Source organism: Capsicum annuum, unplaced genomic scaffold (assembly GCF_002878395.1).
Source record: "Capsicum annuum cultivar UCD-10X-F1 unplaced genomic scaffold, UCD10Xv1.1 ctg81950, whole genome shotgun sequence".
In the NCBI taxonomy this organism is placed as follows: domain Eukaryota; kingdom Viridiplantae; phylum Streptophyta; class Magnoliopsida; order Solanales; family Solanaceae; genus Capsicum; species Capsicum annuum.
This window is the reverse complement of record NW_025892707.1, coordinates 27,678-50,835: the sequence shown is the minus strand read 5'-3', so window position 1 is coordinate 50,835 and position 23,158 is coordinate 27,678. Positions and strand designations below refer to the sequence as shown.

Genomic DNA, 23,158 nt, shown 5'->3' with positions numbered 1-23,158 from the left:
TAAAAAAGTTACTCCACCCTATGCCCATTGCCTCGGTCGCTTTTATACAACTATATAATCCAAAAACAAAAAAAGGAGTAAACCCACCCCATTTTGGTTAGGACTATACCCACTGCTAAAATGAAGAATGCCATAATCCCCAATCCAACAGCCTTCAAAAGAGGTCCACTAGCTGGAATCGATAATTCACATAAAGGGTCCTTGCTCATATCTTGGTTCACTGGTTTTGACTGTGTTGCACTCTCTTTTTCTAGAAACTTGATAACCTGAAAACCTAGAACTCGATGTACGGGTTGGGAAAATCCCTTGTAGTTTATAAAGGGACAAATAAGAGATGGGTCCGATATAGAGCTATGGTCCACCTTGTACCAAACAACACACCATACACCAATCATAATAAGAGTAAAGTAAAGGGCAATATAACCCAGGCTGCATGATACTACATCTGTTAATACTTTTTCAATATTCACTTAGTCATTCACTAAAGCACAAAAACCAGCCCCTAGATTAGAAGATGTGAATAAAGTTGTATCTAGTGATATTTTATTTGTAATGTACTCAAATCCCAATTTATTATTAAATATGGTAAGATTTTCTAATTGTTAGTTTGAATATTCTAGCTCTTTTAGTAAGAAGTTTTTTTGGCCAAGCAGAAAACGAAATTCAAATGTCATACAACTATTCTTGCACGGACTTGGTAAATAGTTATCCAACCTGACCCCCAACTTCATTCCTTGTATGATACCTTCCCACTAAGGATGAAATATTCTCAATGCATGATTCAGAAAAGGTGGATTGCTAACCTCAAAACTATCACTACCGGTATTTGGACTATCTTAAAGAGTCAATTTATTTAAATAATTACAAAGGGAATCTATATCGAAATAGTAGATATCTCTTAAGACATCCAAAATTCTATACCAATCAACACTCTTAGGAAATATAAGCGCTATTTAGATCACTCATGCATAAAATACAAACCCTTTGGGCAATCGATTTAAATAAATGCTGACCAGCGCTAAACCCTATAGCTAGTTGAGCAAATGGTAGAGGGATAATTCATAGTAAGCGGGGTTTGTACACTATATACAACATTTCTCGTTGATTGTTTTTTAGAGAAGTATTTTGTAAAAGACACAAAATATCCTACTATGTATATACATACAAAAACCAAGCACTCATGGCGCCATCTATCATCAACTTTTTTTTTGGAACATCGGCTTCTATAATATCTTTAGTCAAAATCTTTTATAACTTCTTCATTCCGTAATTCTGGAAAAGTCAATTGTGAGACATCTTCTATAACCTTGAGATATCTAAACCAATATAGAAGATCCACATCCAGGTACATACAAACTTCATTGATATCATATTCAAGTAATTTTTATCACTACTCTCGAGAAAGTATAACACAAAAGGAAGAGCAAGACATACTATAACTAATTCGATTAGCATATTTTTGCTGAATAATAAGGATATAGCTCTACTACAATTCATTATGAGAAAATTGATATAGGTGAATATGCTTGTAAGTTGGTTTAGAACCAATAAATGATTATAAACAATTACATATAATCTGGAAAAACCTAAAATCCAAATCATACATATATGCTTCACGTAAGGGACAAAATATGGCTCTATAAATAAAAGCTATTAGAAGGGTAACCATGGTAGCAGTATTGAAATTCTATCGCGTAATTTTATTTTGCCATGCTATTACTTTCGAGCATTATTGTTAAATGTTTGGTTTCTATCTCTAACATTAAATTCTAGTTTTCAATGGCCTCTGGGACAATTATGTGATGACATTATTTCCCTAGAGATCTTGTAAAGCATATATATACTTTTTTTGTATGTTTGAGTTTGTCTTAGCCTCGCGTGTAGGGAGTTTTGAAAGTCGGAAGTAGGTTGTAAAACCAATTTTCAAAGGAATAAAGTACTTGTTGTATGAGGATTTTCAAATGTGGAAACCCCAATCAGGATTATTGTTCTCGTGGCTACTGGCTTCACATACCCATGGAAGATGTTTTTTTTTCAAAAAGTGGTACTCGTCATTTTGTTTTCAAAATAGGTTGGGCCGATCCGAGCTCCTAATAAAAGCTTTATGGTTTTATATAGTCTCATAAAGTACTTGGTCCCGTACGAACTAGCCAATTCAAATCAATAATTTTTCTACACAAAACAAGGAAAGAGAATGAACTAAAACAAAGAAGATTCTATTTATTCTAGCACTAGAAGCATTTTGTTACATGGGAAGCAGATATAGACCAGCCACACAACACAATATTACAAAGAGAAGCATTAGTGATACATATACAACAATGACACAATGCATAGAAGTAGATCTCCACAAAGAACAAGAACACCTTTAATGAAAGCATATGACAAAGTATCTACAGATACTTATTTAAACCTTCTGAAACTCCAATGAGTCGACTGACTCTTAGTTGTTTCTGCCATGGATGTGGAGTCTATTCTAACTATAAGGTCCTCCCTCTCTCGGATGAGGGTCCTCTTCTCTTCTTCCAAAGTTCTTATTTGGTTTAGGAGTTGTTGAGTGTGTTGTTCCACTAGCTCCTATAAAATAACGGGCACGTGTTCTAAAATTCCATGCAGATTTTGATGACATTGATGCATTTTATTTTCCACATAGAGAATTCTTTGATTCATTTGAAAAATCTTTTAGTTGTGGCTAGATCCATCTCTCTCTTTGCTTTTCCAAATATAGAAAACGGCTTCTATTTATAGATATTGGAAATCCTTTCTCTTTCCTATTATATTATTTGTAACCCTATTTTTATTATGTTGTCTTGGTTCCATACCATGGTTTAAACCTGGATTTTCATGAATATGGAACCCCATCCATTAGATTTTATTATGTTGAATAATTGTCCTTTCCTCATACGTATTTGACTACAAAAGGCTCTATTTCTTTTAGCGGGTATCGCCACGTGGGTTAATCCCGGATCACTCCTTAAGGAATAGGACACAATAATATAGCGTACATCAAAGAAGAGAGTACCCCATTTATTATAAGACAAGACCCCCGTGTCCTTACTTAAGAGATGTAGTAATCACCACTCGACAGCTTAAAGCTGACCGGTACAACCCGCGTGCTTGCCTGCTCATCTTTGACAAGCCTATTTGTATCCAGCTACATGATAGAATTCATCTCGGGTAATCATCACTCGATAACTCAAAGCTAACCAGTACAACCCCCATGCTTGCCTACTCGTCTTCACAGTCCTATTTGTACCCAGTTATAGTCTCTTCCATTATAAAAGAAAAAAGGGCCCCTCGGCTAATCCTCAATTGATAGCAACTCCGTCCTAGCGAAGTAACGTCTTTGCCTCGATCTCTTGATTGATCTGATTAGACGCTTGCTCTTTCCTACTTTTGATAGAATAATAAGAGCACAAGTTATCCCTAGTAGTATACTACAGTATCTCTATATCATTTAGAAAATGAGTTTGATAAAGAAATTTGCGATAGTCTTATTCAAAAATGAACATAGTATCTCATCCACCCTTAAGAGAGAAGAACTTAGAAATCCTTAAGAAGTATCTTATCTACCCTTAAGAGAGAACAACTTAGAATCCTTAATAAATGAACATAAGAATCCAACCACACCGTAATGGATAGTACTAAGTCCTCCATCATTTCATACATTTGGAGAACTTTCGGCTATCAAGGAAATGAAAAGTTATGTGAAGTAAAATAAAAAAGGGTCATCGATTACTACAAAAAACCTAATGAATCTGATGCGAAAGAAAAAAATACAATGATGCAAAACTATCCTAGTAATAGGTGCATCTTACCCATAAAAATAAAAAGACATGTCCTTATGGTTACAAATATTGAGAAATTTGTGAATGATTGTGATTGGTCATATTGCTAATATAGATCCTATCATCTCGGTATTGGGAAATTATACATTACGATAAAATGTGATAAGTTGTGTAATAGATTTCTGGGGTTAAACTTGATTCGTGATAGAAAAGAATATTGTGTATCTAATCATACTATTATTAATGAGTTTTGGGAAAATTTATACAGGGATATAATTGATAAAACCAGAAATCAAGAAGAAAATGCTACTTATAATAATAATGTTATGAAATTACTGTATGATTATAATAGAAATAAAGAGATCATTAATAATACAATTGACATCTCGGATGAAGAATTGCTTGAGTTATTAAAAAAGATTGAAGATATAAATAGTCAATTTGATGAATGTAATATATTTAATGAAATTCCTAACTTAATCAAACTATTGATAAGAATGAATCTTATAAACACTAAATCTTATTTATATAAATATCTTCCTCGAGATAATTAGTATAGTACTATTCAGTTCGATCAATATATGTTGGAGGTTATCATAATATGTGTTAGGGTTATTGTACAAATGTACTCAAGACACCTCAGTTGTAAGGGTATCTACATTGTAGGACAAGTTAGATAGCACACTTCGAATACTGGCCAATATAATCAATAATAAAAATATGGATAGTAGTACAGCAACAAGTAGTCGAGTTGATATAAAAGGTCAAAAGTAACAAATTGGTAAAGAATTGCTCGAGTTCATGATTAAAAGAAAGTTGATTAAAATTGAGACACTTTCAGCAGACAATGATAAAGCAGTAGTGAAGGAGCAGGAAAGGGTTATTCTAAAATGAATTTTTTCGCTGTATGTGATTTTGAAAAAAATTTTATCCCTTTTAAAGACAATCTTCCAATGGTTTACAAGTATTTAAAGCTGATCGAAAAATGTTATACCTAACGAACTAGGGTAGTTATGGGACACTAGCTGATATTGACCTCCTAGACTAGTACTGATAGTGGCTACTCGAATGAGTTATTGTTTAGTTAGGAGTAGGTTCTTGCAAACTTAAAACACTAATAAAAAATCACTTCCAGTTTGTAGCTAGCGAAAGTCTATCCTTTCATCACAAGTATTGGGGTGATCCGCTTCGGGACAACCATAGCCATATAGGCACTGGTAGTAAATTGATCATGGTAATAAGTATGGATCGAGGAAAATTCAAATTCATTCTTGATTCCCACTAGCTCACTGAAAACTAATCCTTTCATCTCTATTTTTCTAATCAGACTCAGAGGGAGATGAATTTTCTAATTTAGGCTTTTTAGCCGGATTCTCTAAGGCTTGAAATGCTGTGATTAGATTGATTTCTTTTCTTATGTGGGTTTGCCTCACTTACATAGTCTCCCATTAAATTCTTCCCTACCCTATTGTAAGAAATTACGTGGAAAAATGAGTCTCATACCCTTCTAATCAAAGAAGGTGCATTTCCTTCAACCTTTATGCTTTTCAACTTGACCAACTTTTCCACAGTAAGGAATTCTTTTTTTTTGTTAGGGGGTAGATCCTATAACAAAACTTGCCCCTTTTGGTCGAAATGCCTATTAGTCTTAGTGGTCTCATAGTACACGTCTCTTTTTATCACCCTTTGAATACTTTCGGGCTTCCCTTAGATTTTAGTTGTATTTAGTCTCTCCGTCCTGAAAAAATAGAAATAGTCAAGTTAAAGGAGCCCACTTTAGAGTTGCTTACAGTAAAAGCACTAACCTTTTCTCTTTTTGTATCAACTTCGATAAGACTAATGTCAGGGAAAGCTCTTACTTAGAGAGAGTTAGTTGGGTAGGGCCAATAGCTATAAGATCACATCAAGTTCTAACCCTAGGATGAATTCACTCCCTTTATAGATGATTAAAGACTAACAAAGGCAGGGCAGGAGAGAGGGAAATAAATTAAGAAGTCATTGTCACATCATAGCGGGTTAAGAACTTAGGCTTAGTGAATTCCCACTAAAATTTTGTATGTAATGTAAGGAAATCCTCTCTGTTAAAATAAAATCTTTCTAAATGACTTTTTGAAGAAAATACTAGATAATAAAAGTGAGAGAAGACAGCCAGTCTGGCTAGCAACTGAATTTCATGCTTTCAAGCTTAATTCGTTCATTCTCTCTAGGGTTATTGGACTAGTTAAAAGCAATTCCTTCCCACACGTACTTAATTACAAAGCTCAAAGTCATTTGATCCCTTTACCAATCATAGAAGATGACTTATTCTATCTCTTTGCTATCTTCATTGGTTAAACAGGGGGTATCAGAAAATCTTTGCTTATTTTAGCCGTAGACAAAGGAGCTACATGGATTTCATTAGCTCCTAGTGTATCATATCTGAATTCACTATAGGGTTAAGAGTTTCTTGATTATATAGCTGAATAAACTTCACTTTAGCAAGTTGTAGGACAAACTACATTCAAGAGGATAAAAAAAACTTTAAATAGAAGGATTAGTGCCCGTAGCAATCCTGGAGTTAGGTTATGATGGTCTTGATGAGCTCTACTAGAAAGAAAATCTCTTCTATTCATAGATGAAGTACTATCTAAGGGCTTTTGTTTCCTTTGACTTCCATTCCCTAGTTGAATCTGTAGCTCTAGATGTGTAAGTAGTGGCCAAGCGGCTTTGTACTTTTTAAAAAGGTTATCCTTCTCTCTTACTGCTACTTAGTCTTATAGGATATCTCACCATTCAAGTAACTTACTTTACCTGGCGCTTACTATCTTTTTTCTAGGCTAATTGGTAGAAATCCCTTTTTAGTTCCCCCATTCAAACCATTCAAGTGGCTTTCACTCCTTGACAATCAGTCTACTACCCATCCCTGATCCCATGTTTTCTGTTGGTCAACAACTAACTAAAGTGCTCTATACTTTTTCACTACTCGTACAGTCTTGATGGAGTTAAGCAGTATTGAGGGAATAGTTTTGTCTTAATCGAACAAGAATACCTCAACTAGATAAATTCACTTATTTCACACAATTCTTCTAGTCATGCCTTTTCCTCTTTACTTACTATATTCCTATAAACAATAATGGAGATGGAGTACTTGCGATTAGAAGAATTCTAAAACTATAGAAACAACTAGTTTCACACCAGGAGAATAAGATCTGGGGTGACGACCCCAACAGTTTGGAAGATATCTTGAGAAAAGGTTTTAGCACCGTGTATCCTATCTGTACTCAAGTTTATTCAAAGTATCCCAATGGTGTAATGTCATGATTTCTTGGGAAAAGGGAGAAAGATGACTTTATTCTTTTTTTTTTGGAGAAATAAGTGGATCACGAGGAATGGAAAAAAATATATTATATTTTGTCTCTAAGTCCGTACATAGCAATCTTAGGTAGGTCATCACTTGTACAAATGACATAATGCTAATCTATGTTCCACACGGCCAAGAAAGCATTGGTTTTTAATCTCATTATGACTTGGTCATTCGAAAGAGAAATTAATTCAATCAGAATAGTGGAATGGAAGAGTGTAAAATAATGAATACTCCTTTACTTTCCAATCGCCCCACAAAGACAAACGCTTGAATAGGTTCTTGAGATTCTCATTTTAGTAGGGAGAAATATTACAGGAAGGGAGCAAGACTAAGATGATCCACTAGTAGAGTAAGCCCTTCCCATGTGTCAATTTGAACATGAATAAATAAATGCAACCTCAACCAGAGAGATCAACCTGCACCTTTGAGTTGAGGTCGTTGGTGGTGCAGAATGAACTAATATACAACCAGTAAGTTTTTTGAAACCAAACTAAATTTAATTGTTACTTTTCAAAAATATTGCTTCAAATCAAAGAAAGAAAGTCTATTTTCCCATATAGTTCATCAGTCAAACCAACGATTATTTTCTCAAAGTAATAACGAGAGTCTTTTTCTAGTTAGACTTCTATTAATGGAATGAAAAAAACTATCTCTTCCCATTTCTTTGTTTGTCCTGTCAGATAGAAAGAAAATTAGACCCCAAAGAGCCTTCTTAACTTTACTACTTTAGGAGGTGGGGGTGAAGGGGGGTTTACATTGAAATGAGGTAAAGTTGTTTATGATTGACTCTCAGAGGCATTCTTATCATTTGGTAGATCCATGTCTATGGCTTATTTTGGGTTCACTCAAAGATTTGGCAACAATCGTAGGAGGTGTGATGTACATGCACTCATTTCAAGGGGGTACAACACTTCTCAGTTTGGGCCTTATATTTCTCCTATATACCATATTTGTAAGGTGGCACAATGTTCTACGTGAATCCATGTTTGAAGGACATCATACCAAAGTCGTACAATTAGGACCTTAATATATTTTTATTTTATTTATCGTATCGAAGGTTATGTTCTTTGTTGCTCTTTTTGGGGTTTCTTCTCATTCATCTTTGGCACGTACGATAGAGATTAGAGGTATTTGGCCCACAAAAAGGATTGTGGTTTTAGATCCTTGGGAAATCCCTTTTCTTAATACCCTTATTCCCCTTTCATCTGGAGCTGTCGTAACTTAGGCTCATTATGCTATACTCGCGGGGAAGAAAAAATGACCAATTTACACTTTAGTATCTACCATTTCATTGGCTCTATTATTCACAGGCTTTAAAGGAATGGAATATTATCAAGAACCCTTCACTATTTCGGATAGTATTTATGGATCTACCTTTTTCTTAGAAACTATCTTTCATGTTTTTCATGTGATTATAGGTACTATTTTCTCGATCATATGTGGTATTCGCTAATATCTTGGTCATCTAACCAAGGATCATCACAGTGGCTTTGAAGCAGCTTCATGGTACTAGTATTTTGTAGAGGTGGTTCAGTTATTCCTATTTGTCTCTATCTATTGGAAGAGAGGGATATAAAGGAAGGAATCAGTGGATTGAGGAATGAAAGTTTGAAGATAAAGAGAATTGGGCTTTTCCAAAGAATACTGCATCTTTACCACTCCCTTTAATTATCATATACAAAAAGGTCTCTTCCACTTTCCTACCAAATATCACTCTATTCTGGCACATAAATGAAGGGATCAAAGAGATTATAGAAGATTATGTTCACCAAGAAATGACCTGAAATTGGATTTTGGTCTATTTGAGATTGTTTCTTTTAATCGTAATCAAAGATGTTTTCTTATCTCTCGTTTCTTTTGTGAAAAAGAGCCTAATATATTGAACTCATATGTTGTACCTGGTCATTTAAATTAGATCTCTATTTTGGTTCAATGAGAAGGGGGCTTCACCTGATCACTATGAATTCTCTGATCAGGAAGTGAGAAAAGAAGAGTTTTCTTCTTTAGATAAAGCAGAAGCTCGCTCCTAGCCTCTTTTCCAGTAGCTAATTTGAATTTGTAACCTGCCTTCTTTATGTAGGAGTCGTCAGATCTTGCCCAGGCAAAGGAGCGATCGACACTCACTTACAAGTTTTTAGAAGTGGTAAGCGCAAGGACAAGTTGATTCTAAAAGGGGAAGAGGATTAGCCTAGCCTAGTTCTTGTTTGTTTGCCTTAATGGTATAGTATGGTACATGGTAAATCATAATTAGAGAGAAGTAATGATATGATACATCCACAGGAAATCGCAAAGTACATAAACTCTCTATATCTTTCCTTAGCTGAGAGAGAGGGAGCGTACTCTTGACATGCAGGCATATCTCATTGAATCGGTATTTTTTTCCATATCGCGTATAAGGAGAATCGAACCACTTATGCTGCTAGTGGGCTGATGTATAATGTACTACTATGATCCAACAACTTCTTAGGAGTAGGCTTTGTCTTGCGAAAAACCCGTGGATGATCGAGAAGATGCAAATATTTTGTTAGAAGCTTTCCCCTTGCAGTATTTTTTATTAAAATGAATGTGTATGGGTTTCTGCTTTCTTTGAGAATTTGGATTGTAAAACCAACAATGTGGCTAAATATTGGGCCATTTACCGTGGCCTTATGTTTGCATGGGATTTGGGTTACTAATAGGTCATTCTTGAAATAGATTTGGAATATTGTTTGTATGCTGTGATTCATTTGATTTCCTATCACCCTCAAGAATAACTGATCCAAGCTTGCAGGAATTTTTTTCAAAAGGATTGGTAGTTTTTTGTTAAGCATACTTATAGAGAAGAGAGAAGGTAAGATCGTGGCCAACTGGTTGGCATCTGAAGCTCTGAAGTAGCCATCAGGTTATCAACAGCTTTTGACCTGTCTGCCTATACATAAAATACCTAAAAAGGAACAAATAAAAGGAAAACATTATTGTAAATGGCACGAGAAATAGACTCACTCTACAAATAATTGTGTAAATTTTAGGAATCTGATTAAAGATTACTTGGATAAAGGTTTGTTCCGAATAGTATACCAATGATATTCAAGACATCACCATATATGGGAGGAGAAGAGATCAATACGATGTCTGATGACTTAAGGAAGTTGTCTGACCAACAGAAAGAATTGGAGGTGACTGGGCATATCCTATCCCACAAGAGTCAAGCCCAAAAAGTGTGGCAAGTCATTCACCAAGGCTATTACCAGTAAAAGGATTATATTCAAGATATAAACTTGAAATGTCATTGAATCAAGGATAAAAGCATCTACCTTTTCAAAAAATAATGGAATGACGACCTGTGGTAAGAGAGACTTTAGCACAAGAGCAAAGGAAGACCACTGATTTAATTTCCCTTTCTATTCAATTGATTGAATATAGTTGTGTGAAATAGCATAAGTGCTAACCTGGTCTAAGGAAATAGGGGGAACATAAAAGCAAGGCTATTTTGGGGAATCAAGCGTTGTAGGCCTATCATCCTTAAAGTACGCATAAGAGGGAATGGGGAAAAAGGACAGTTATAAGGCATCTAGAGGACCTATTTTTGGCTAGTCAAAACCTGAACTCTTAGGTTAGGGGGACGAGACTAGTTCATTGACCTAGACCATGGCCTGAGACCATTAGGAGGGGGCTTAGTACACTGGGTAGGATCTTCTTAAAAAACATACTATGGCTTAGAACGCTGGGAGTGGGGGTCAAGTCATTCCATAAATATTGGAGGGAATAATGATTTTCACTATTCACTAAAGTTATATATAAGAGAAAGGCTTAGTGCAAGTAAAATATGCTAGAAAAGATTGGTAAGTCTAGAACAAAATATAGAGGGATTGGTTTCCTAAATTCAGTCAAATTCCCTCTATATATGGGCTGAAACAAACTAAGGTTGATCATTCAGTATTTTTTCATCATATCCAAAGTGGATCTCTAATCTTTGTTGTCTATGTTGATGATATTGTAATTACAGGTAGTGTGAGGATAGGAATTGTTGACCTGAAATAGTATGTTAGTAAACACATTTTTACTAAGGATTTTGGAAAGCTTGGATACTTATTGGGTATTGAAGTGTCAATATCAAGGGCAGGAATATCACTTTATCAAAGGAAGTAGGTTATAGACTTTTTAGTGCAGACTGGATTATTGGGAGCAATGTGGATACTCCTATGGATCCGACTTTGAAATTCAGTAAGGATGATGGCCTGCTCTTTGAAAATCTAGAGAGGTATAGATGTTTGGTTGGAAAGCTTATATATCTGACTGTAACCCGACTAGATCTAACCCTTTCTCCTGGAGTGGTTAATCAATTCATGCAGAATCCAAGACAAGCTCACTAAGAGGCTTTTTCTTTTATCTTAAGGTATCTCAAGAAAACACTTGGAAAAGGATTGTTCTTTAAATGAAAAGATCCAATTCTTTCACACAAAAGGAGACAAGTCTCTCTTATTGTCTTAGCCTTTTGAGTTGAAGGTGCATTGTTAGGATCATTCTTCTCTCATTCATGGTCAATGTCAAACTCTTCCTAAAAAATGGCTTTCACAGGATATTCTTTATGAGTGGGTGTGAATATCTTGACTTCTTATTTAATTGTTCGAGGAGGAAGGGGTTCAAATTTTTGTGAAATGGTCTTAGGTGTCTTTTGATTAGAAGGAAATAGTCTATGTCAGGAATCGGCTTCTCAGCTTAGCTAAAGAAAGTACGGTAGCACTATTTGATTGAAATAAAGTGTCATTTGCTTGTACATGACCTTTTTTCTTGAAGCTCGCTTCCCATGTCGATGAGGGACTATTCCTACTATATTCTAACTAGAAATATCATAACAGAAGGTGTCAGCAAATCGACTCTTAGAGATTGAAAGTGAGCTCCTAACTCGAGGGTGATAATCTATAGTTGTTATGTTAAAGTTTCTGCAGGTGTAGGAGTTACTGCTTTCAAGAATTAGCCCAAACCGATAAATGATAAAGACAAAAGTCTAGATTTCACTCTTTCAAGATAGAATTTCTAGTTTAGAGTTTCATACCCAGGCACGAAATCCACTTGCCAACTAATCCAAGTTTGAAATAGGGAACGAATGATCTAAGTAAGGCGGTAGCTCCAGGAAGGTATTTCTTTGACCGAGTTCAATGAGACCAGGTTTAGCTCTTTGTATAACATATTCAAGGAAGTTTCAAAATTCTTACTTGAAAGAGTAAGGAAGAAGAGTTGCTTTTATTTAAGCAGAATCAGAGCTCTTTGGTAAGAAGGCAGGAAGAATTTCACACAAGGATTGAAGAAGTTGGTTTGATCGAACCAAGATCAATGAAAGAAAATGGAAAAGGCTTCTTGTAAGCATGATCCTATATCCTCTCTCTTTCTATCATCACATAATCAATCTCGTTGACTATCTATGTAGCAGGATCAGATTCTTTTGATGGAGTATGAACTGCGGCTATGTAATCTACTGCTCTGGCTGCTGTTCTGTTACTTGGTATTGATGTTGTAGTTATAGGAGGTGTAATAACTTTAAACTCATTTTTAAAGATGAGAATCATAGAATTGTTTATTGCCCAATCAAGGTAATCCATTTGTCTTCGACCTGACTTTCAAAAATGGGATTCTGAGAAGGTGGAGTTCAGTAACCTAGTTTAGTGACCGAGGAGAGGTTCAGAAGAAGACAATGAATGAAATGATTTGAAAGTTGCTATATAATATCATATGATTTTTAATGAAGCTATTCCATTAATTAGATAAATCACCTGTGCATATATTATCTATGATAAGAAAAAACCAATCTCTAGGTAGTGAAAGGGAGTAGCAAAGGGGATATTCATTAGGACAGAAGACCAGGATTCCCTTGGTCTTTCTAAAGACCAGAAATATACCTAGATTTACCATCCATACAAAGAATACCAGTCATCCAGCTTAGAAACCATCGAACTAGCTGCCGAAGAAGGGGAACTTCAACTAAAAAAGAAGAAAAATAAGAAGAATTGCTTAAGGTAGTCTCTTCTCTTTTATGGTATATGCTCTGCTCGTAGAGTTAATAAATATAAATCTTTCCAAATATCATGAATATCCTTCACCCTTTATCTCCTCATCTTCCTATTTATAAGCCATAACTTACTTCGATGTTTTTCAATTTCCCATAGAATCTCTGAAGTTTTAAAGGTAGCAAATGTTCTATCTTTTTTTCAGGATGTATTCCAATAAGAGGAAAAAATAAAAATTTTGGCTGAGATTTATTCCTGAGTAAATCCCATGCATGAATATCCCTTTCTTGGGGTAGCGAAATAAGGGCTAAGCCCATTTTATAACTCGATAAGCTCCCCCTTCCTCCCTTGTACCTCTCTCCACCCAATACATTGGGGATACCTTCTAATTTCTTCATTTTGGTGCCTCCCCATTCACCTTCTTAATCGGGAATGTCTTCCATAAATAAAATTCTCTCTCCTTACACCGAAAGAAAGGTATGTAAATTACAAAGGAGAATAGAGGGGGAAGTCTCAAGTATAGCAAATGCAAATGAAATGGGATCACTTTGGATAAGAAAACGCCTTTTGTTTTAGGACAATGGATACACCGAGAATCATCAAATCTAAATTATTTGACATCCATTTTATTTGATTCAAAAATAATGAAAGAAAAAGTCAATGGTTTGAAAGTGCGACCAACGTGTGGTTAAAGAAATTTTTTATCCCATCTCTGATGGAGCAATTCCACATGAATCCCATACTAGTGGACTTTTCTTTAGGACTCTATTTTGTGTTGGCTGCTTTTGGTCTTACTTCTCTTTTTTTATTACTAAAGGTAAAAGGCACAGGTAGCTTGACCATCTTACCCATTATTGAAACACAAGATGGAGATGTATCGGCCTATATTCCCATCAATGTGATCCCTTTTACAATAGGAATAAATAAATAATGGTCGAAGTTTAGACCGCTCACAGTAGTTCTACAAATAGAAAAGATCACCAAAGAGGAGACAAACCATTTATGATTCCATCTGAGAAGACTAATAAAAGGAAGGATCAAGAATGTTATATATTTTTGGAGCTAGATTAGTTGGCGATGAACAAGTAAGAATTGACTCAATCAAAATTGATGGAATTAGCCCTGAAAAAGCCATTCAGGTTCATTATTGATTAGGTATCAGTGGAAACATAAATATAAAAGAATTAACTAAGTATCAAATCGACCAAATTGAACAAATAATAGGTCAAGATCATGTTGTTCATTGGGAATTAAAGAAGGGAGAATGAGCATACATCAAATGATTAATTTTGACTGCATGTTATCATGAAATTCATCATCAAGATAGATCGCCCTTATGCGGTCAACGAACTCATACTAGTTCTAGGATTTATCGCAAGCGAATTCATAAATAAAAGAAGTCTACCAAAAGCCCTTGGTACTTGTCTGATCAATCACATTGATAGCTTCAATAGTTCACTAATATTTATGTTAATGATCATGACGGCTTTTCAAATCCTATTCAGTCTGATTAGATATGTCACTGAAACAAAGTGATTCCATTTTGTCTCTCTTTTCTTATTGAATTTCGAGGATAAGTTGGCCAATCCTAACATTATTTATGAGGAGCCGAACGATGAAGCCTCATCCTCAGATAAAGATGTCTCTAATGCTACTCTCTCGGTAAGAAGAACTTTTTCTATTATGATTTTTTTAGCGAGTTTGGTCAAGAGGGACAAAAGAGAGATACATTTTATCAGTCAAAAGCAGAAATCGCCCCCATGCTCCCACAATCCACTTACCGAGGAATAGAAAGAAAGGACCCAAGGCCAGAGTAAGTTGGGTTAGGGTATAGAGCCGTAAGCACGGTGGGGGTGACAGAGGACGTGCTCGTACAGTTCATAGAAGGATATGAAAAAGTACTTATTTGTTAGGAACTTTCACTCCTCTATATTTAAAATATGCCTTTCTAGAAGCATAACGATCTGCAGCTCAAATGGTCATTTATAAAGTCTCTATAGATCTTATTCTTAGTGTGTGCCTTATGAGTGTGTTTGGATCCGTAAACGGAATCGCTCAGATGTTCCCCTAACCAAACTCGAGAAAGGATTAGAGGGAATTACAGAGTGGGGAATCTCCTCATATATTCGCAAGGCTCATTTTTCATTATGGGTCATAAGGCGGGTAGCTTTATCTGATCAAGGGTTCGGGTACAAAAGTCCTGGGACTATCCAGGTGCGAAGAACCCTAGAGATGATTGCAAAGAGGAAATATCACTCACAGGCCTAAACAATGTGCAAACACTTAAATGTGAGAGAAAGGGATCACCCAATGAATGGACAAGCTTAAAAGGGGGGGAAGCAAGAACTATGCTTGTCGAGACCTAACCCAGCCCAGTCCGAATCTTATCTGAACTACGAGAATAATTTACTAAGTCATTTCATAAGGGGACATTCTCCAAATGGAACGGGGCCAAGCCTTTAGGTTGTTTAAGTAAGTTGGTGACAGATCGTCCAAAGGAGTATTCCAAGATATAAACTAGGGCAAGTAAAGTGGAGCATACAATGACGCTACCTATTTTTATTTTGTGGAAGTCCCCAGTAGAGAAAAGGGTTGTAGGTGATGACACATTCTAATTCATATCTAGAGAGGTTCGTTAAGCCACTTGACTGGTTGGTGAGGGGCATCAAAATCCTTTTTAATGGTTCTTACATCGCAGCTGATATAGATGATTAAAGGCGAGCCACTTTTTTGGGACCTATACTCTTAATAGGAGACAAAGAGAAATAGAAAAGGGGTCGAGTTGACTGATGAGTTCCTTTCTAGACTTTATTTTAATTTGAAAAGGCTCTTATATGGAGCTAACATGTCTGGCTACATACAAGTATAGCCGAATCAAGATGATATGGGATGTCCGTTCAGAAGCAGCAGTGGGACTACCATAGGAGAGCCTTCCCCCGCTAGCTAACATAGAAAGAGATTCCCGGATAGAAGTAGTCTCTATGTAAATCTCTTCCCAACTAGCTAGGCTGAATCAGGGCACCACTTGGGATGGGAATGGCTCAGCCCACATGCATCATTTGATGAAATCACTCCAGTCACCTCCGATGATTGGTTTGTCAACCACACTTTCTCTCCCTCAAAACAATGATCCTCACCAAATGCCCTTCCTTGGGTTGGGGCAACACAACAATGAGTAGTTTACTCCAGGATACCACCCCCTAGAGATAAAGATGCCAGCCATATGGAGCTAGGAGCAAACCTAGACTTTCCAGGGGCTTGCCTTACCTCAACATCTAAATAAATAAAGGATGGCCACTAAAAAAGAACCATGCCTAGCTCTTTAAGAAAGATTTTCTTAGTAGGTGCTTCCAATTCACTCGGACAATTCTCTAAACACGAAAGTCTGCAGTTCCACCCCCTTCTCCTAAGCTAACTCATAAGCAGTGCCTCAGAAAGAATAGACAAGCCACATGTAGGGAAATTTGGACGTGTGGTTCTGGCTGGAGACCCAGGTATACTGTACTAATATGTGTAAGTTCCTATAATTCAAGTAAAATTGTCGTGGTGCAAAAGAAGTTATGGTCTAGTATTCCTTTGTTCCCTATTTTGGTTATGTTCTTTATATCTCGTCTAACATAAACTAATCAAGCTTTATTTGATCTCTTAGAAGCAGAAGTTGAATCAATTGCAGGCTATAATATAGAATATACATGGGATGTGATCCTGAATAGTCCACTATTGGCGGAATCTAATGTCCCAGGGTATCAGGGACTCATTCTGACTAAAACAAGGGGTGGGTCTTTACCAACTTCCAAATATTCTACTTTAGGTAAAAGATGAGCTCCTACCATAAAAGGTTTCTTTACTAAGATGAGGCAAGATTCAAGGGCACAACAGTTGCACGAAAGCCCTTGCTTCTTAGCGCATCCCTTTTCTTGCTTGTTAGCGTTTCACTAATAAGATAGAAAAATCCTTTCTTACTTGTAGTAAAGTCTCACTTTTTGATAGGAGTAGGTTTTTCCTAGGATAGGGTACTTTACATTTTTCATTCGAAACTAACAAGTGTCGGGTCAGGGATTTCTGCCTTGTTATAAAAAAGGGAGTTGGGTAAAGCAAACTCTCTCCTTAGAGGAGCACAGGCTAAGTCAAGTAAAACCGAGTTGTGCTGCTTGATTCTCTAATCAAATACAAATTAGTGGGTCCATGTAGGTATGATTGAATATGCGTTAGAAAGGTTAATACCCCTCTACTACACAAAAAAACTGAACTGAACTTCTAAACAGCCTTTTTCCATTGAATAATATCGTGGCAACGTAGACCTAAGTGATCATAATAGATCCTTGGGAACCTTCACAAGTACAGTCGGCCTATACATATTTAAAAAAATTGTTGTGTCATCCAGAGAATCCTAGAAAAAAGTGACTCGCGTAGACAACTAACTCTTTTTCAATAGAAAAGAATAGCCAAACAACCTAGCTAGCTGGTTAATCTCAAAGATCTTATTGGCTGGCAAACAAGAGATGGACGACCACGGTCCCGGCCTTACCAGCACCGGAGGTGTACTAGATAATGAACCCACAAAACTAAATTTCTTTTATGACAAAATAATCCAAGCCTAAGCGGTCACGACATATTGTTATATTGATTTGGAGGAATTTTTGCTAACTGAATCCATCCCCTAGACCATGGTAACCTTCGTAACCAAAGTGTCATGACAACATCCAAAGGTGACCTTTAGGTTCTTAAGTAGGGCTCAAAAAGGATCATGTAGGAATGCCTACCACTACATAAGCCACTAGTGGATGACAGAAAGCAAGCAACACCTTGTATAGGTTGGGCGGAGCTTAAAAAAGCAATCCCCAATCAGAGAAATCCATTGCGCTCTAGCCTAGTTAGCTAACATTTTTCAGTTGGCTATTATGTTAGTTGTAGTGTGCCTTCCCCCCTTCTCTCACTTTGGAAAGATTTTTCAATATTTTCTTATGATGACCTGGTCGAGAGAGTACGATATATTGGTGTAAAAGATTTCCTTTTTCTTATAGATTGGTTTACTTGACCGAAAGGTGCAGTAGAACTTGAAGGAGAGGAATAAATACCTGGTCTATAATTTTGATAAAAGGAGGACCGCTATTGGGAAATATCCTCTTGGTCCTCATCAAAAAAGTTGATGTTCGGGGCTTCCTCTTTCCCTTTAAAATAAAAAAATATGATAAAGTCCATCCTAAAGTTCTAAATCTACATCCAACACCAGAGGTTCCTGATGAGAACAAATTGTAAGGAATTGAAAGAAACCCTTAAGAAAGATGTCAAGACCCTCTTTGACTTTGATATAGAAAACATAACGGGGGAGATTCATAGTCTCCCTTATTTTCTAACAATAAAATGCATTTTTGGAAAGTCCAGTAACAATGCGATATTCTATAGATAAGAAAGAAACTGAAGCCTGTCATTTTATTTATGATGTACCGGCTTGAATTAACTTTTACTTTAGGAAAGGATTTCTTTCTCCTCAAAGTAGGTGTTCACTCTACAGCATGAACAAGTCGAGATGCAATGTCAATCACATCGGGTGGGGCCATTCTTCTAGAGAAGATCTTGAAGCAAGGGTCAAAACTTTAGGCAGGGCCCTCTAGATCACGATCAGGTGAGGACACTGAACGGGGTGTTACCTATTTGAAGAACTAAGCCTTCCCACGGCTGAAGAAGAGCCACGAGATTGGTCTGAGATCGAAAGAGCCTTGGATTAACTTGATTTGGCCAAGATTAAAGAACAAAATAATCACTTCGCTGAATAGATTAGCCCCCTGATTGAATCGGAGAAGGCATACCTAGTTCGAAGGTTGTGGAACCAAAACTTGGGTGAACTTCCATCACCAAGTGAGATGGTCAAAATGATTATTGACCGCTTCACCAGCAAAATCTTCCTATAATTCCAACAAACCTAATATCCCCTGGGCTAATTTAATTCACCTGAGGACTTAGTTAACATGAGCACAACAATCGACGGAGCATGATGGGAGGGTAAACATAAGTATAAAAAATATTTAGAGTTGACGTATTATTTCACATTTGAGTTTCTCTTAGATTCTATTTTTCGGAAATGGATCCTATCAAATATTTCATATTTTCTATGATTATCTCTATTTCAGGTATTCTGAGAATCCTTCTTAATAGACAAAATATTCATATTATGCCAATGTTAATTGAATCAATGTTATTATCTGTGAAGTCAAACTTTTTGGTATTTTCTATTTCTTCGGATGATATGAGGGGTCAATCATTTGCTTTATTGGTTCCAACAGTGGCAGCTGCGGAATCTGCTATTGGGTTAGCGATTTTTGTTATGACTTTTCAATTCCAAGGGACTATTACTCTAGAATCTATTAATAGCATTCAAGGTTAAAGATGACTCCTAGAGAGTTACCAAAATATGAAATTCTCTTCTCCTTTCTTTCTCTTATTTCTTTTTGATACTTGGTTGGAAGGGTCAGGGCCTTTCTCGCTGGGCGAGCACATCCGATTCGTCAGTCCTTTCTTATGCTTAAAAAACTCTTGTTAAGTTGATGAAAGATAGAGATCAGACTTTCTAAATAAGATTGAGTTCCATGAATATGCATGCTAGAAAGATGCTATTTGCTGCTATTCTATCTATGTGTGCATCAAGTTTGATAAAGATCTCAATTTATAATGAAGAAATGATAGTATCTATATGTTTTATAGGCTTTATCATATTCATTTGAAAGATTTTAGGTACTACTTTCAAAGTGACTCTCAACGGGAGAATCCAGGCTATTCTGGAAGAATCACAGCAATTCCCCAATCCTAATGAAATAGTTCCTCCAAAATCTAATGAACAACAATAATTACTTAGGATTAGCTTGCAAATTTATTGCACCATAGTAGAATCATTACCAATGGCTGCTGTGAGCCTAAGTGTAAAAGACAGTGCAAGCATTGTTATGCCAAAACCGAAATATTAAGTCAGTAACACTTCTAAATGCCACTTCTTCCCATCGCATCTATCTTCAGGATGATATAGCCACAAAGATTTATGTCTTAGTGGGGAAAATATTTTTCCCCCGGTGTAGCTCGAAAGCAGAAAGATTCTTTTAAGAATAAGGAATTTGAATAGAATCTAATTTATGTTCATGTTAACAGAATATCGGATCCAATACCAAGATGCTTGAGAGAAAAGAATAGCCTTATATATATGCTGTTTTTGTGTATGTTAGAGGTGCCTAGAGCTATAAGCAAGATTTATAGTAGAATATTCAAATCTTTTGAGTAAGCAGGATGGATGGATTTGGAAGCAAGTGAAAGAACTAGTTGCATATATATAGATATAGAGAATTTCTCTAAAAGCAGTGATATTTGGGTTTTGAGATTGGTTCTGACATTAAATAGGTTTTTCACCCAAAAAGCTCTACAGAGCTATTGTATGCGGTTACTACGAGGCCCACGACTTTCTTAATTTCCTCATTTGGGTTAAGATGTGGCTAAAGTTTCTCTAATGGTAGCACATATTACTCTCGAGATATCTTGAGCCTCCTATTGTACCAATGTCTCTATTTTAGGGAGAATAAGGAAATGAAATTTTGGTATGGACTTTTGTTATAGTTACGATAAGCGGAGAGTAGCACCCTATTGGTATAATTCCTGCTTCCCCTTGGTATCAGTAAAGGGGATGGTAAGTTCTTCCCGAAAAGATTCCTTTCTCTTCCCCAGACACCGAACAAAGGGAAGCCTGGCTTCACTTGTCAGAGTAAGACCACTCCCTCTATATGCTTTCCCTATCTCTCTGATGAACCTCTTTCCGCTCATTCTCTAGAGTTCAAGAACAGATTTTTGCCTATCCCTTCTTTGTCCATGAAGTCCATTTTCCGCTAAAGGAAACATAAAAATCACCTATATTGTAATACGTAATAAGAAGGATGACTAATAACCTATGCTATTATTGGCACCCCAAACTAAAAACTACAACTAGAAATCTAACTTTAGGTGGTAATTATGATCAGAAGCTCACTCTCTGGAGAATTTTATTGACCTTGTATATAACATAGGGAATCTGGTTAGCACCCATATTTCATAATAAAAGAAGAAAGACTATACTAGACGGTATTCATGAGTAGATGACAAGAGTGAATAAGGGTCTTATCTTACCATTTTTAATGGTAAAGAAGATGTTCTTATTCTTCCATTCCCTAAACCTACTTCATCTTTCAAGATTGGATTGGTGTTCTGATAGGTGAGTGGTGTGAATCCAAATTATAATAAAGACAATGAAAATTTTTCAAAAATGATAGATTTACAAAGAATAAGTGAAAGCAGAATGAAAAATAGTCCTATATTGACAAGGTTGAGCTTTTTTACAAAGAAATCTTTGCGCCCAACTAATTGTATATCGATAAGAAAAAAGCAGCTGCAAAAGCTATCAGTGGTTCTTCCTTCTTATCCCATCTATCTATGAGAGTTGCTTGATTCGCCCTCATCTTTAATATGAATGGACTAAGTTCGGGCAGATCTTCATCCCATATCATGGATGCATCGCATTGAGAATTGATTTATCGGATTAACCACTTAGATAGAGAGTTCCCCATATTCCATTTCATTAGTAACTAAAATAGATCAAAACGGATTGTGCGGTACCAGGGCTTAAAAAATGAGCTGAAAATAATATCGCTTTGCTTGACCTGATCATTGTGCCAAGGGAGGGTGGTTCTTGAGCAAATCTTAGTTCCATTTGCTAGCCCCACGATTTATTTCATCTTTATGTTTGAAAGATGTTCTATTCACATACTTTTTTCACACATAGCCATAGAGAGTCAATCAAAACTCCACTTTTTAGCCAGAAGGGCCTATGACATGGCTCCTCCTATGAACCTCCGAACCTAAGAAATAAAGTTGAGCATCGGAATCCTACTCCTCGGGATATTTGGTATTTGAATATGCTTTCCGTAAAGAAAGAATACTTTTCTATTCGCTTGACTATGTGTCTCTACTTATGCGGGACTGACTGTGCAATACTAAGAATAGAGCACACCGCCTTTCAATGGAGGAATTATGGTTGGAAGGCCTTCCTTATCGGCCTCTTCCTAAAAAGGCAGGATTGAAGGTAAATGAGTAGACCCCTAGAAGCATATGAAGGCGCATTTTCTAGGCCTATGGATGACTTGGGGGGGAAACTCTCCAGTACAAGATAGATTTTTTTTGCTTTTTTTCTACTCCTGGATGTAGGTACATTACTTTACTTCAATTAGACAATATAAGAAAGCAAGGGAATTTCTAAAAGGCTTCACGCATAATAACATAGCTTTTATATTAGCTATCATGTATGATAACACGATTGTTGGTACCCTTCTGAGCCGAGAGATAAGGGATGAAAATTTATTAGACTGGACATGTCTTCTCCACGATCTCAGGGAAATAAAAATAAATTCTCAAAGATTCATAAAAAAAATCTATAAAGTTTTCTATAAATGGTTAATCATATATAACCCCTTATTTTGAGGCAACTATTCCATAGCCTCTTAGACTGTCTTGCCTGACCTTGAGCTCTTCGCTTCTCTGTGTTGACAAAACCAAAGGTGCAGACTATTGATAGCTATAGTTGTAAGGTATCAAAATATTCTTTCTGTATCCTTACTCCCTGATGTCATTCTTCGAAGAAAAGGCAGTTGAAATCATACTTTTCATTCAGAGAAATCGCTCCTCGGTAGTACTAGTTAGAACTAAACTTCTAACCTTTTCAATTGAGCTTCTTTGGTTCTAGGAGAGTTACTTCTTTCTTTGTCTTATTTTACACACTTCAAAAGGTTTACAGAAGACCTTATCCCTCAGACCTCATATGGAAAGAGAGATTTCTTAGGTTGTTGTTCGAGATAAGAGATATCCATTGGGACGAAGCTAACAAAATGTCACCCACTTTCTTAAGGATCCTCGCTAGCTCAACTAGTTTTCTTTTCTGGGAAAGAACTAGCCTAGAGGAAATAGGCATCAAGCCTATAAGTCAAGTCAAGAAGAGTTTCTATACAAAGACACTTTCAGTCAAAGGTAGGGCAGTC

The 23,158-nt window shown here is 36.3% G+C and overlaps 2 pseudogenes; both read left to right on the top strand.

The window, feature by feature from the left end:
- Positions 1-6,402: 6,402 nt before the first annotated feature.
- On the top strand, positions 6,403-7,282 carry LOC124895416 (annotated as a pseudogene).
- A 732-nt stretch (positions 7,283-8,014) lies between these two features.
- On the top strand, positions 8,015-8,584 carry LOC124895419 (annotated as a pseudogene).
- Positions 8,585-23,158: the final 14,574 nt, after the last annotated feature.